At 48.0% G+C, this 15,438-nt stretch overlaps 1 pseudogene; it reads right to left on the bottom strand.

Moving 5' to 3' along the window:
* Positions 1 to 14,420: 14,420 nt before the first annotated feature.
* On the bottom strand, positions 14,421 to 14,748 carry LOC119813310 (annotated as a pseudogene).
* Positions 14,749 to 15,438: the final 690 nt, after the last annotated feature.

Below are 15,438 nucleotides of genomic sequence, written 5' to 3' on the forward strand. Positions count from 1 at the left end.
AATCTTAATCCATTTGGGTGGTGTCAACACCTTTGCTGAAATATATATATATATATATATATATATATATATATATATATATATATATAATATTTTCTCTGTGTACCCCTGGCTGCCTGGAACTTGGCCTCAAACTCACAGAGATCCACCTGCCTCTGCCTCCCAATTGCTGGGATTAAAGGCATATGCCCCCATGCCCATTTAACTTTTTATATTTCAAAATAAGATTTATCTTTTGTTTTCCACATCTTTGTTTTTTTTCTCATCATCATTTTATAGCTATTAGTACATGGATGCTGGATATGCATCAGATTTAAATCACTGTTTCTGAGCCATTGAAAACAGCATCTTTTAAAGTTTGGGTTTTGGCTGTAGATTTTGGCTCCATCCCTGGGAGTGGGATGATTCTTTGCTCACCATGGATTCTATGATCTTGCTGAGTTCACTTTATCATTCTTGAAGAACTTTCTTTTGTGCTTTTATTAAGATTCTTCACCTAGGCAATTTTGTTGTCTGGAAGTAAGGAAACTTTCATTTCTTCCTTTTCATATTCTTATCTTCCTTTTTACTTTTATTTGTTTGTTTGTTGCTTTTCTGCCATCTGGTACTGGCAAGGAAAAGCCTAAGTCTTGCATCATAAAAACCATGTTGACGCCGGGCGGTGGTGGCGCACGCCTTTAATCCCAGCACTCGGGAGGCAGAGGCAGGCGGATCTCTGTGAGTTCGAGGCCAGCCTGGTCTACAAGAGCTAGCTCCAGGACAGGCTCTAAAGCTGCAGAGAAACCCTGTCTCGAAAAACCAAAAAAAAAAAAAAAAACATGTTGACTGTGGGCCTGTCCCTACAGGTGCTTTTGTCCCTGAACGACTGATCACGAGTGGATGCCAATTTTGCCAAATGCTTTTCTGCATCAACTGTTAGGACTATGCTGTTTTTCTCCTTTAGACTGTTCACATGGTTGGGGACAGTGATGGACAGTTGAATATTGGGTCTGTTTCATATTTCATTATAAGGTCCACGCAGTCATAGTACACTCTTCTTTTTTATATGTCAAACCTTTTGTTGGATAATATTTTATTAAGCCCTTTTTTGTGTATGCTACCTAGGAAAGCTGCTTTTAGCTTTTTTCTTGTGTTGTCCTGGTCTGCATACAGGATTTTCTTGTTGTGTGTTGTGCATGTGGCACACATACAGAAGGACACTTGAATGAAGTCATTCTTTCCTTACACCGTGTGGGTTCTGGGGGATTGAACTCAGGGTGTCAGGCTTGGCAACAAGCCCCTTTCCCTGCTGAGCCATCTTGGTGGCCCTTGGTCTGTTTGTGTATCAGAGAACGCTGGCTACAAACCATGAGGGGCACGGGTTTTCTCTTCTGTGTTCTGGAAGAGATCAAGCAGAGCTGGTGCTCTTTCATCTTTGAATGTTCAGAAGAATTTGCCAAGGAAACTGTGTGGTGTCTGCAAATGACTTTTTGGAAAGATTTCCAATGATGAATTGGGTTTCAAATGGTTGCAGGACAGTTCAGGCTCTCTGTTCATCTTGGATGGCACTGGAGTCTTCCCTCCTGAATTAATGGATTATCTTTGCGGTGATGTGTCTATACATCGCCCACCAGCTTGTCTGTGGAGCCCACAGTGATGGCCTTTATTCATTCCCTAATATTAAAAAATAGCATTTCCATGTTTTCTTTGTCAGTATCAATACTGATTTTTTCAATGAATTTTTGTTTTGTGGATTTTTTTCTGTTTTTCTGCTTTCAATTTCATTGATTTGCTGGACACAGTGGCACATGCCTGTTAATCCCAACCCTAGGGAGGCTGAGCTCAGGTCCTGCCTGAGTCACAGAGTAGGATCTCGATTTGAAATATTTTTCTTTGAATTTTCTCTCTTGTCCTTATTATTTCCTTTCATGTTCTTATTTTGCGATTATTCTGCTCGTTTTCTCTATTTTAGGTTTATTCTGCTCGTTTTCTAGCTTCTTCCCCTGGAAGCTTAGATGATCCATTTCAGACTTCCTGTTTTAACATAGGCGTTGGCTGCTCAAACCCCCTCTCTGTGTGTTGACAGGCTGCGCTCGTCAGTTTTGCTACTCGCTCGTTCCATTTACATCCAGCCCAAAGTAATAGCCCATTTGCTTTGATCTATGGTTTATCTGAAATTGTGCTGTTAGTTTCCAAGTTTTGGCGGGGTCTCCTGTGAGAGCTCTTATTTTAATATCTGGTTCCACTATGATTTCATTCTGACCACAGAATAAACAACTTCTGACCTCCGTGGTTTTGTGTCTGTTCAAGTTCCCGTTTTAACCCAGGGTATGTTCTTTCTTGGTGACGTCCTTCATGTGATTGAAGATATGGGTCCAATTAGTGTTGGACGCATGGTTGCATCCATTTCTGTTGGAATCTATCTTTTACAGTCTTGCTAGTTTTCTATCCTCGGGATGCACCATCTCTGGAGAGGAGAGACGATGTCTCTGGGGTGGGGGTGTTTATCTTCTCTCGCAGTTGGAATGGTCCCTACTCTTTCCGGCCCGCTGCAACGCTGGGCACGCGCATGCTCAATGTTTCACGCCTCCCTGCTGAGCTGAATGGCTCCGTGCACCGCTTCATGTCTCATAATTATTTTTCCTGGAAATCTGTTTTGTTTGATGTTGATACAGCCACCTTTTCTTTGGATCAGTGTTTTACTGGGGCGGTTTTTCTGTTCTTTCCTTTTGATCTTGACCACACGATTGTGTTTGAGGAGAGATTCTTGTAGACAACATATGGCTATATCATGTTTTCCAAATCTGTTCCAGCAATCTTTGTCTTAACTGATGTGATAGACTGCTTTTATATTTAATTATTGTTATATTTGGATTTGTGTCTCAGATTTTGTTTACTTTTTATTTGCCACCTCTGAGATTTAATTCTTCTTTTCTGTTGTTGTTGTGGGTTTTTTTTTTTTTTTGACATTTCTGGTATGCTGTTATAACTCATAGTCTGTTGTTTGAGATACTGATGCATTTTTAAACCAGAAGTAAAGAATATGTTTTTGTAGTTGTATGGCTTCTTTTGAGGCGGAGGTCTCACCGTGTACCCCAGGCTGGGCCAGAACTCAATCAGTGACTGAAAATAACCTTAAACCTGCAGTAATTCTTCTACTGCAGTCTCCCAAGTGCTGGGATTGCAGGAGTGGCCACCCCACCTGAGGGAGAATTTTATACCAGAGAGCTCTCATTCCTGTTTTCTCCCTTCATTCCTAATATTCACAGTTTAGTTCTAGAACAATCATATATACCTGGAGAGCCTCCTTCAGAGTAGGCCTGCCGGGAAGGGTGACCCTGGTTACCCATTAGCTGAAAATGTGTTTATTGTGTCTTTCCCAAAAGACAGAATTCTGAGTCCTCATTTCTCCCAGTAGCCCCCCCCCACACACACACTGTCATTTTCTTCCCTTCTTCTGGGCTCCAAGTTTCAGACGAGAGCCCACATTCCTCCTGGTCCTCACTCCCAGAGGACTGTATGGTTCTCTAGCTTTTTGTAATGGTCCTCACTGCCATTATTTAATTTTCAGACAATTAATTACATTACACCTTGGTGAGGATTCCGGTCTCTGAGCTGGCATCTCTGGATTTGTGCCTTTCTTCTGTGTAGAAGTGTTTCAGCTTTTGGCTGAGGGAGTCCAGTTGCTGGGGCAGGTTGCCAGGCTGCAGGTTCTACTTTACCTGCCGGGCGTGTGGTGCTAATGCCCGGTCATTTTTTGCCGGTTCTGTCCAGGTCTGCCCTGTGACGGCTGCTCTAAAGGAAAATTGACTCTACCACAGTTTTGGAAGCCGCATGTGCTGGGCTCTGTCGAGGGGCTCTGCTTAGTCTTCACGTGACCCGTGGCAGCATGGTGGACTCACATGTGAGATGGACAAGGCACAGGGTGAGACAGGGAGATTCAAGCGTTGGGCCGATTCCTTGAGTAACAGCAGAATCACTCCATCACACGTACCTTGATTCCTTCTGTGATGCAGTTACCTCCTGCTAGCCCCCCTCAAATCCTTGAACTTCACCTGTTCATCCACTGCCTGATTCCAAAGGCCGTTGTGTTGTGCTCAGGGAACCAGACTGATGTCTTGAGTGTTGGGGATGCAGCCCCGAAGCAGTGCGCTTGCCTGGCAGGGGTGGGGCCCTGTGTTCCATCGCCAGCATGATGAGAAAATAGATTCTGACCCCTTCACACACAAATTATAAGAGAGGCTAGAGAGTTGCACGATTTGGGTCATTTTTTTTTTATTTGAAGTTTTTCCAAACCAAAACCACAAGCCAGGAGGAATTTACAGGAGGAAGAATCAGCCCGTGTTCCCCCATCTGTCATCCCCTCCACTCTGCCTCCATTTGCTTCCTCTGCTGTCTATTAACTACCCACCTGCTCATCCAGCCTTCACCCTCTACCCATTCATCCGCTCACCCGTGCATCCTCCGACCCACGCTATTTCTATTATTTATCCACCCACACCTCCATCCACCCATCCATCCCTCTCTTACCTATCTATTCGTCCGTCTGTACCTTCATCATTAATATTCCACATGCTGATGGGGCTCCAGGTACTAGGAAAAGTGGGGATGAATAACACCCTGCCCTTCGCAACGTTCCGTGAAAAATCAAGCCATTGTCGAACAAGCTCACAACTTGTCAGGGGTGGAAATCAACACCCAGTTACACAACAGGAAGGGATGGGCCTGAGGGCTGCGCTGGAAACGAAATCCAACACTTGCCTACTTTACAGTGTTACCATCAGGAGGAAATGAGGGATGGGATTCACCGAAGATCACAGGCTGTGCACACAGCAGCGTTTCCTCCACGCCAGCCCCGGACTCTTTTTCTGCAATTTTTTTTACAGGCAGGTTTATTAAAATTGCTTTGAACAGGATTCCATTGTGGGACCCCACTTGCACTTGAATGACACACTGATGCAATTCCCACAATGCAAAGCCATTCATTTTCTTGGATTTAGGATTGCCCCCACCCAAAGTGACTTTTCAGTTTGGGGGCTTTGCTGTCTTCAGCCTTCGCAACTCCAGATCTGAGATCTACAGGTGATACCTTTGAGGTCCTTGTCCTCCTTCTCACGGCCATCTTAGCTGCATTTGGGGGCTATTCTGTGTCTTTCTGATGTTGGCTTCAGGGAAGAAAATTACGCGAGGCATAGGTGTGTTACCAATCAGTATTGTCTGTTCTGTGTCCATCCGGTTTCTACAGTAGTAAAACCCACCCAGCCCTTCCGTACAGATTTGGGGTCACATGGATTCAGGCCATATATACCGAGTGTTAAATGATTATGCATTAAAGATCTCCACTTTTCAGTGAACTTAGGTATCTCAAGTTCCCTTCCCTTTCTTCCTAAAAATCATAGTGAGTCACCACCATCATGGCAAAGATATTTTTACATACATTAGGAGGAAAATTCTTCCCCATCCTACATAACCTCTAGAAAATGAATTTTTTTTTCTATCTATGTAGCGTTGTTGGTGGTGTTGCTTACACTAAATTTCTGCTTCTGGCAGTGTGGCAGGCTCTTTCGACTCTGAACTGCATAGAAACAGCCCTTGCTCCTCTCCGAGACCTGGCGTCTGTTACTAGGCAGCTCCATTCAGAGTGAGGGCCGTGGGAACCCTCCTCTGGGTTGCCACATTAGTCAAGGCTCTTTAGGGTGGAGGGCAGGAGGCACCCCACTCATTTCCTTCCCGACTCCATGTGCGCTCACAGCTCTTAGCTGCTCCTTGCTGGCCCTCAGACCTGGAGACCACTGCCCTCAGGGCTGTCTGAACCTTTGACTTTTAAGTTGTAACCTTGTACCCATAGCCCAGGAGCAGGACAGCTGAGCTAGCTAGTCATGTCTGTAGAGTGTGCCTCCAAGCTCCAAGGATGCAGAAACACACCCTGTCTGAAAAGAGCGGGACTCTAGGGTGTGTGTCCTTAACCCTATGCGGGGAGTCGGTTACCTGTGTGCACCTGAGCCTGGAACGTGTTCTGGGGACAAAGTCTCCCGCACCCGCGTGCTCTGCCACAGGATGTTGGGAAGTGCATGTGAACTGGTCATCAAGAGGCCTGTGAGCACTTGGTAGCGCAGGGGCATACAGGGACAAGTGCGCGCGCGCGGGGCCCCAGTGGCCTGCGCACATTTGCGTAGGGGCTCACGGAGGAGCGGTGCTGCAGCCCCACGCGTTGCGTCTCAGCTGAGTCACCTCCCCGCAGCCCCTGCGTGGGGAGCGCTTCCTCTCACACCCCACTTGAGCTTCCTGAGCTGCGCGGGCCGCGCGGCCGATCCACCGCCTCACCCGGAATAGCCGTGCACACCCGCACCACAGCACACTCGTGGCGCTGAGTCACCGGGAAACTGAGTCACACTCCCGCCACCAGGAAGTACCTTTTTTAGACTGCTAGTCTGAGCGGGGTTGGGGGTGACTTTCGGAGATTCGGTTCCTTCTGATTATCAGCTCCCCGCGGAGGCGTGCAGACCTGTTTTCCTTTTCCCCACGCGGTTCCCTTGGCTTGCTGCTGCGGGCAAGTTTGGTACAGGGTGTACCTAGGCGCACTGCGGCACTGCGGGGACCTGTCAGGTTGCGAACGTGGATGCGGCTGGGAATTTGAGGCAGGCGCTAAGTGGTCGCCACACCCCACTGAGAGGCTGCCTCTGGGTTTGAAGGCAGCGATGGTATTTTCCAGAACCATCTGTAGGTGACACCCTTGTCCACTTGGTGTCGCGCTCCACCCAGGCAGAGGCCTTGGTAGTAGGCTGGCACATTGTCCGGTTTATGGAGCCCATTGGGAAGCACAGTTGTGGTCAGATCTGTGCTCTTTAATAGAACTTCCTAGGAAGGGAAGAGACTTGAGAATAAGAGGGAACTGTGAAAGCGCAGGGAGAACACGGAACCCGCAGTAGGTAAACAGAGCTGGGCTGAGGTAGCTCTACTACTGTTGTGGGTTTGTTTCTGGCTCTTAAGGCTGTTTTGCTGCCTTAGTAACTTCAAGCCTCACCGGAGCATGGTCAAACTCCCTGCAGCAGCCCCTTGAAGGGTGAGTCCTTCCCTACTCTCACCCAGCCAGAGGTCATCAGCTGTGAAGAGCTACACCTCCTGATCCTTATCACGACTTTTAATAGTTTTTTTAACGGCTTCCTGTCTCGAGTCTGTCTTTCTTTCTTTCTTTCTTTCTTTCTTTCTTTCTTTCTTTCTTTCTTTCTTTCTTTCTTTCTTTCTTTCCTTCCTTCCTTCCTTCCTCTCTCTCTCTCTCTCTCTCTCTCTCTCTCTCTCTCTGTCTGTCTGTCTGTCTTCCTTCCCCCCTTTCTCTCTCTCCCTCTCTCTTTCTTTTATCCCAGGGGTGGAATGGGTTAGACTTTTTTTTTCTCTTTTCTTTGGGGGATGTCAAAAGAGAGGGGGCCGGACCTGAGAAGACGGGGAAGTGAATGGACTCAGGGTGTGCTATGTGAAATTCCCAAATAATCAATAAAAATATTATGCTGGGGAAAAAAATCAGTCACACATACAAAGCCAAAAACAAGCCCTGGGCCTTTCATTCTGTCACCGCTAACAGCTCCTTCATTCAAGACATCTTTGCAGGCTCAGGATGACTTAGCCTGGCCTTGTGTGGAGGGTGAGAAGCGGGCAGTACTAGAGAGAAGTCAAGGCAGCACTGTAGGGCTTGCTTCCCTAGGGATGCGTTCCTGAGCCCTGGGTGTAAGAGTGCTTTTTTTCTGGAGGAAAAAGAAGCTTGCAGTGTGGCATGCTCTGGAGACAGTTGCGACAGCTTGGGTGGGACCCCTGTCATTACTCCACCCCTGCTTGGGGACCCTTTCCCCAGGGGAGAAAGAAGAGGGAGTTAGGGCCTGAGGCCCCAGTCCACAGGACCTCGCAGGCCCAGCTTCTTAGAGGAAGTGTTTATGGCAAACACAGCTCTCGGTGGGAAAGGGCGGGCATAAGATGATCCAGCACATGGGTTCAGTTTCTCAGGTTCTGTGGACGGGGACTTCAGTAGTCACAGAGCAGAACAAAGCCATAAACAAATCAGTGCATTTACACATGCTGGTGGGGACATCTGGCAGGGGTTACAGCAGACAGGGATCTCTGTGGACGATGGTGTCTGATAAAATCTGATCATATTCTTAGATCGGGGTCAGGGAAGCTGAGAGTTTGCTAAACACCTTCTGGAAGATTCGCCGAATGGCCCCAGGGATGCTGGACGTTAGATCAGACATCAGGTTGGTGTGAGTGGATCATTAGGGGACTGAGGAGAGCCTGGGAGAGTGTGGGTCTTGGCTTGCAGCACTGTGATTCTCCACAGTCATCCACAGCCATTCAGTCTGCTGGCCATCAGCACAGATGTGGCGTCCCCAGAGAATTTCAGGTTACAGGGGAAGGTGCTTGCTATACCAGAGGCCGAGAAACCTCTTCAGATTCAGATTCTGTGGACAGTGTGTGTGTGCATGAGTGTGTGGTGTGTGGATGCACGCACGCATGTGTGGTATGTTGTACATACATGTGCATGTGACTATTGTGATGTGCATATGGGTTTGTATGTATGCATTTGAGTGCATGTGTGTGGTATGCGTGTGTGTTCGGTGTGTCTGCATGCATGTGCATGTGAGTTTGTGGTGTGTATGTGCATGCATCTGTGTGTTCGTGTGTGGTGTGTGTGAGTGCGTTTGGTATGTGTGTGGGTGGTGTGTGTGTACATGTGGTGTGTATGTGTGAATGTGTTGTGTTGTGTGGTGTGTATGTGTGAGTATGGTGTGTGTGTGAGTGTGGTGTGTGTATGTGTGGTATGTATGTGTGAGTGTGGAGTGTGTATATGTGTGAGAGTGTGGTATATGTATGTATTTGTGCCACCATGCCCAGCTTTTTACTTGGGTTCTGGGGATCAGAACTCAAGTAGTCATGTTTTCAAAGTAAGCATTTTACCAGCTCCCTTTGTGAGCCTCTTGTTCCTAGGGGTGTGACATTCCCAGCACTGGGTCAGGCTCTGCTCATGTACCACCCTGCACCCATCCTGAATCTCCCTTGTGGAGGGGTGTGGAGCAGGAGGACAGCAGAGGGCTCCTGCGTTCCCACAGCTGATGGTTGCCTGGAGACCTGAGTGCTGCTAACACTAGGGGAGGAAGGCGAGCTCCAGTCCCGTTCCTCCATGCTTGCCCTCGGCACGAGGGTCTCCTCTGGGGAATGGAGGTCTAGCTTAGCTAAGCTGGGAGATGTGGATCTGTGGGGATAAGGGACAGCAGGTTGTCCAGAGTGGAGGACCTGGCAGTAGGGAGTTCTGGGAAGTTTATCCACAGAATTCTGAAGACCCAGAACATCTCGGCAGGTGCGGGCACAGCTCGGATTGCACAGTCCAAGGGAGAGAGGTCTTTCGTGTTTACCTTCATCTTCTTTGAAACTCAGGCGCAGAGGGACTCTGTCCCTAAGAGGAGAAGGAGAGGACACAGGGTGACTACGATGGCCTCGGCACGTCTCTCTCTCTCCTCACTGCCCTTGCTTTGGCTTTGCCCGCTGTGACCCCATGGGCAGTTCTCTGAAGGGTCAGGAGCTATTCTTAGAAGTGTGTGCAGAGGGCGGGGAGGTGGCTCGGTGGCTTCAAGTGCTGTGTAAGAGTGGGGTCTGGAGTTTGGATTCCCAGAGTGTGTCAGCTCACACCTCTCACCCTAGTACTAGTGGACTAGAGACAGGCAGATCCGTGGGGCTCCCTGGCTGGCCATTCCAGCCAATCGATGAGTTCTGGGTTCAGGGCGGTGGTGGATTCCTTGCAGTGATACACACTTGTAATCCTGGCACGCAGGAGGCAGAGTGATCCCTGGGAGTTTGAGACCAGCCTGGTCTGCAGAGCGAGACCCTGCTCCCTAAATAAATAAGTAGACAAACAAATAAATAAGCAAGCAGACGGAGATCTATAAAGGAAGACGTCTGACATTGATCGCAGTCTTCCACATGTGTATACACAGTGGAACATGTAACATTGACCATTGGCTTCCACATGTGAACACACAGACAACGAACGTATGAAGTACAATTCATACTTAGCATCATAGAGACAATGGTCTTCAATGGGATGGCACTACCCCAGGATGATGTGCAGTCGGTGCATTAGCTGAGACGACCTGGGGTACTGCTATGAAGCACGCATGGCATTTCGTATCTGAAATCATTGTAATTGCATACTGACAGCTTTCTCTGCCACACGTACGCGGCTCGACAGTGACTTATGTCTGCAGCAGTTACCCTTGTCCTCACTATAGAGTATTAGGATGACTCAGTAATGCCAGTCTTTCCTCATCGCTACGATAAAGTACCCCAAAGAAGCAACACAAGAGAAGCTCATTTGGGTGGAAGTTTAAGAGGATACAGGCCATTGTGTGGGGAGGGCCTGGTGTTGAGAGCTGCTTGTGGCTGTGGTGGTAGAAGTGGAGGTGGCTGATTTAAGCCTCTGTGGCTCACCAGATTATAGCCCTTAGGCCGGCCCCTGTGGCGCTACATCTGCCAGTGACACTTTGTATCCAGAAGGTTTCACTTTCTTTGATTGTTCACAAAACAATGTCACCAGCTGAGGCCCCCAAGAGTTCAGACTCATGGCAGATGAAAGACATACCATATTGGAAATTTAGTATCCAGGGGTCAAGAAAGACTGTATTTCAGTGGAGGTTGGGAGATGGTAAGTCCAGGACCCCTCCAGCAGGAAGGAAGGAGAGAAGGTGGGCCTTGGGTTACCCAAAGGTGGTGTTTGTCTACCTGGAATTATCCTTGAGACACTGGGCTCCTTCCTCAGGCCCTGAGATTTCAGTCACCAGTCTGGGACAGTGTACCTGAGATGGCTGGAGGAAAGGGAGGACCTCATGGACTTTGGGCCACCAGGCTTCCGTGTCAGTGTGCTCATCCCCAGCACTGTCTTTGAGCCCAGCTTGCCTGAGTTGGTTCTGAATGAGTTCTGGCAATGACTTACTGAGCCAGCTTTTCTGGGCAGCGGTGCTCTACCGTGTTGTGAACAAACTGGGGGTTCTATGGAACATGCTTAGGACCAAGCACTACAGCTGAGAGTCTGGGCTCCCTCACCCTCTGTCAGCTCTAGTAGCAGCTGTGGTTTCCAGAAGAATCAAATGACCCCGCGCTCTCTGGTGGATCTAAGTGCGTACCTCTTGGCGTGGCCAGCCAGCTGCTTATAAATAGCTGGACATGTTGCTGTGTTCCGTTGCTAGGTGATCCCGATGGCTCCTGTGACATCATGTCCCAGGAAAGCTAACCTTCCTCACGGCAAAATAATTCCATAAATAGGCCAGTGGGCAGTAGTGGTGTTCCAGGAAATTCTGCAGAGTCTGTCATGCCTTATCAGGTAGTATTCAGGAGCTGTGGGTGACATAGGTCAAATGTGGTCAGCCAGCAACTGTCCACACAAGTGGCCACTTGACTTAGAAACACGGAGTCTGGCTCACAGCGTACCATTTGTAGTCCCTGTGTTCTTGATTCCGTTAGGTGCCTTGCACCAAGGGAAATCCCTATACACAAAGGACTTCTAAACTTGCTAAGCCCTTTCCAGAGTGTTTGTGCAGCAGACAGCAGCAGAGAAACAAACACCGGATCCTGTGCCTCGGTTCTACTCTAGTGATGTCATCGCAGATCCTCTGCCCCACCTGTGTGGCCTCCCACCCTCATCAAATGGGACAGAGTCGAGAGATGATGCGTATTAAGGAGTCAGAAATCAAATCATTTCAGATAGCCAGATTTTCGGTCGTTTTAAGTGTCATTTTCAAGGTCAGACCCATCTTTGCAACGTTCCCAGAAAACAAGCACCACTTTGCCCGGAGGTGCAGTGTTGTTGGTAAAGAGTCTGCCTAGCATGTGCAGGGCCCTGGGTACTAACCCCAGCCCCACATAAACCTGGCATGGTGGCATGCAACTGTCATCCCAGAATCCAAAAAGCTGAGGCTGAAGGATAAAGGTCAGCCTTGGCTGCATGAAAACCCCTATCCTAGCGTGAATCTGACTAGCTTAGCGTGAAACTTTCCCTCCTAGCTGCCTTCTCCCCCACTGGTGGGAAAATAAAGTACACCCCGCTTTGTGAAATCCTGGAAACATCAGTCACGTGCGGCCATCCTCCTTCCCTGGCTCTGAGGATGTAGTCACAGAGCTAAGGAGTTTTGACAAGCTTGTGTCATGGAATCATCGTAGAACTTACACTTCTGTTCTCTCAAGGGTGAAATGGGCCACCGGACCCTGAAGGGCAGGCTTTTTCTCCAGCGCTGAGCCAGGAAAACAGAATGCCCTACCCCTTGCAGGTGCAGAAGCTGGTGCATGCCCATGGCTCTGGGCATAGAGTTTGGGATCTGTGGTCTGAGTCCTACCAGACCCTTGGGAAATACTGCCCCTGTGTCTCTCTGTGCCCGTGGCTCTCCCAGGTGGAGAGTACCTGTGTGTGCACATCTGTGACCTTAGTGATGTGGAGAGTACCTGTGTGTGCACATCCGTGACCTCAGTGATGCTTTCAATGTCTTCCGTTACTCTTCACCCACCCACATCTTAGCCGTCCCCTTGCTAGGTTTGGTAAGATCAGTCATAGACGTGCCCAAATCGCCTTTGGTTAAATTCCGTTAACGTGCAAAATGTCAGTGTCAGGCAGCAGCGCGGTCCACAGAGCTGTGGCTGCAGAAGTGCCTCCTTTTCCTCCTTATGCAGCCGCCCTGCTAAGGTCACCCAGTGTGTGAGAGCTGATGCTCTCCACCTCACTGGAGACGAGGAGCCTCAAGGAACTTCACACACATGTCTGTGCACTTTTCTCATGGCCACGTCTGTACTGGCTGTTTTGACACAAGTTACAGTCATCAGAGAGCAAGGAGCCTCCACTGAGGAAATGCGTCCTTGAGATCCAGCTGTAAGGCATTTTCTCAATTAGCGGCTCAGTGGGGGAGAACCCAGCCCATTGTGAGTGGTGCCACCCCCGGGCTGCTGGTCCTGGGTCCTATAAGAAAGCAGGCTGAGCAAGCTGGTAAGCAGCACCCTTCCATGGTGCTCCTGCCTCCAGGTTCCTGCCCTGACTTCCTTCAGTGATGAACAGCAATGTAGAAGTGTAAGCCAAAAACCCTTTCCTCCCGAGCTTGCTTCTTGGTCAGGGTGTTTCATCACAGCGATAGAAACCCTTGCTAAGACAAAAGGGTACCAGTGTGGCGGGGTGTTGCTGTGACAGACCTATGTTTTGGGGAGGACTATGGAAGGACTTGGGACTCCAAGAACCATTAAATTTAAGAGCCCAGTGCGATGTTCTGTGGGGACTTGGAAGATAATGTCGAGAGCAGGTGCAGAAGATGGGGGGCTGGCTTGTGAAGTCTCAGGGAGAAGTTTAAAAGACTCTCTCAGAGCCATTTGATATTTGGAATTAACATCCTGAGGGTCTGGTTAACTGGGGCTGAAGAATCAGCTGTGATTAACAAGATACCAGATCTACTGAAGCAGAATTTCGCTTTGCTGGGACAATGGATGCTGATCAGCTGGAGCTAAGAAATTAGTGTTGATTAAGAAGAGACCAGCATCACTGAGGTGAAGTCTTCAGGGACGCGTTTCCTGAGAGCACAGAGAAGCTGTGTTCCTGAGGCAGCCAAGGTTGTACCTCATGCTGGCAGCCGGACTTGGTAATGTGTAAGTGTTCCTCACGTGGTACTGGTTTTGAAGGCGTGAAGGGTTTTGGAGAGCTGAGGCTTGGCACTGTGAGAGGCCAGGAGTGGCCATTGGCGAAGGTGGAGCCTCACTGGCAGTGGCAGGCCTGGGACTGAAGGGGTCATGCGAAGGGGCTGAGCCTTAGCACCGTGAGGAGAGCCTCTGAGAGACTATTGCTGAGGGTTCTGCCCGGTTGCAACCCCAGCGTTTCTTTGTTGTTCTGTTCTGTTTTGTTGTTAAACAATACTGCAGTTTATCAAAAAAAAAAAAAAAAAAAAAAAACACATTAAGAAATTTCAACTCTTGTTCTTTGAGGTACAAAAATCAAGGTTTGGCTAAGTTATAAACATGTTTATTTCATATAATTATTTGCATAGCCCTAGTTATGCTCAGAAGCTGCAAGATCAGAATTGGTTCTTAAAAACATACTGAAAACATGCTCTTAGCCCTGTATTCACCTGTAGAATATGCTCATTTATGCTTACATTCCAGGATTTGCTTTATTACTTATTATTTTAAAGGTCACATCCAAAGGAGAAAGTAAATCACCTACAAACTGGCATTATTTGTTTACTTCTTGGCCTTAATTTGTTGATGTAACAAGCAAATTTCAACTCTGCTTATGCAAAAGACAGGAGGAATATGCTCACTAATTAACTTTAGAGTTCAATTTCATACAAGCAACATGCTATATGTGCAAAAAATTACCAACTGAACTCAGGTATGAAATACTGAAAAAATTAGCAGTTTATTATAATTTATTTTACTTAACAATCTAGGAAGTTCGCAGCCATCAGCAGTTCCAGTGCAGTTTCGGGTGCAGTCGGGAATTCGAGAATCTCTGTGGAGCTCTTAGTGTAGTGGACCTTGTAGGTAAAATACATGCATACTTTGGATAGCATACGCAAAGGGATCTTCCTAAAATCAACCTCATTCTCAGCAAACTTCCCTGGTCTGCTCAACATGGCCTTTATTGTTCCCAGTGTAAATGCATGCTCTCTTTTTACAATAAATTCATGGCCCTCAGAAGATATTAGCGACACACATGGTGTCAGGGCCTTCACAGCAACCCTAGGCTTTCTCCCCACCATCCATTATGTTCTTACAAAATCCTCCTTGATTCCACAGGAACTTTAGTAGCTTCTAACCAGCCCTGCAGCCACCACAACTGTGTCCCACATACCGGCACATCCACTATTCAGCACCTCCCACCCCCCGCTAGACCCCGGCGTTTTGGAGATGCCAGTACCATGGGATGACCACCAAGAATAGCACCGTGGAGTGGAGCCAGCCAGAGCCTAGAAGACAAGCTGTGTGTGCTGCAGAGGGCCCGGATGGAGAAGTGACCCAAGCCCTTTGGAGGAGTCTGGAAAATCAAGAGTAAATCCCAGCCGTAGTATGGTTGGAATTTGGCTTTGCTATGATTTGATTGTGTCTGTGCGCTGGTTTTTCCGTCTTGAAGTAAGAAAGTGTTTCACTGGAGCCCATAGTGGAGAGACGTTGAACTTTAAAAGACTTTGGGTTTTAAAAGAGATTGGCTATTTTAAAGGGACTGAAATTTTAGTGTGTTTGAATTTGTAAAGACTGTGGGACTTTTAAAGTTATGCTTTTAATGTGAGATCTTAGGGATGAATTAGAAAGGAAGGGTTGTGGCTTAATAGTGATGTGTTTATGGGTCAAGTTGATAAGGGGTCAATTGTACTGGCTGATTTTGTGTGCCAACTTGGACACAAGCTAGAGTCATCAGAGAGAAAGGAGCCTCGATTCAGGAAATGCCTCTATGAA

The sequence above is a fragment of the Arvicola amphibius genome, chromosome 4 (genome assembly GCF_903992535.2).
Source record: "Arvicola amphibius chromosome 4, mArvAmp1.2, whole genome shotgun sequence".
NCBI lineage: Eukaryota > Metazoa > Chordata > Mammalia > Rodentia > Cricetidae > Arvicola > Arvicola amphibius.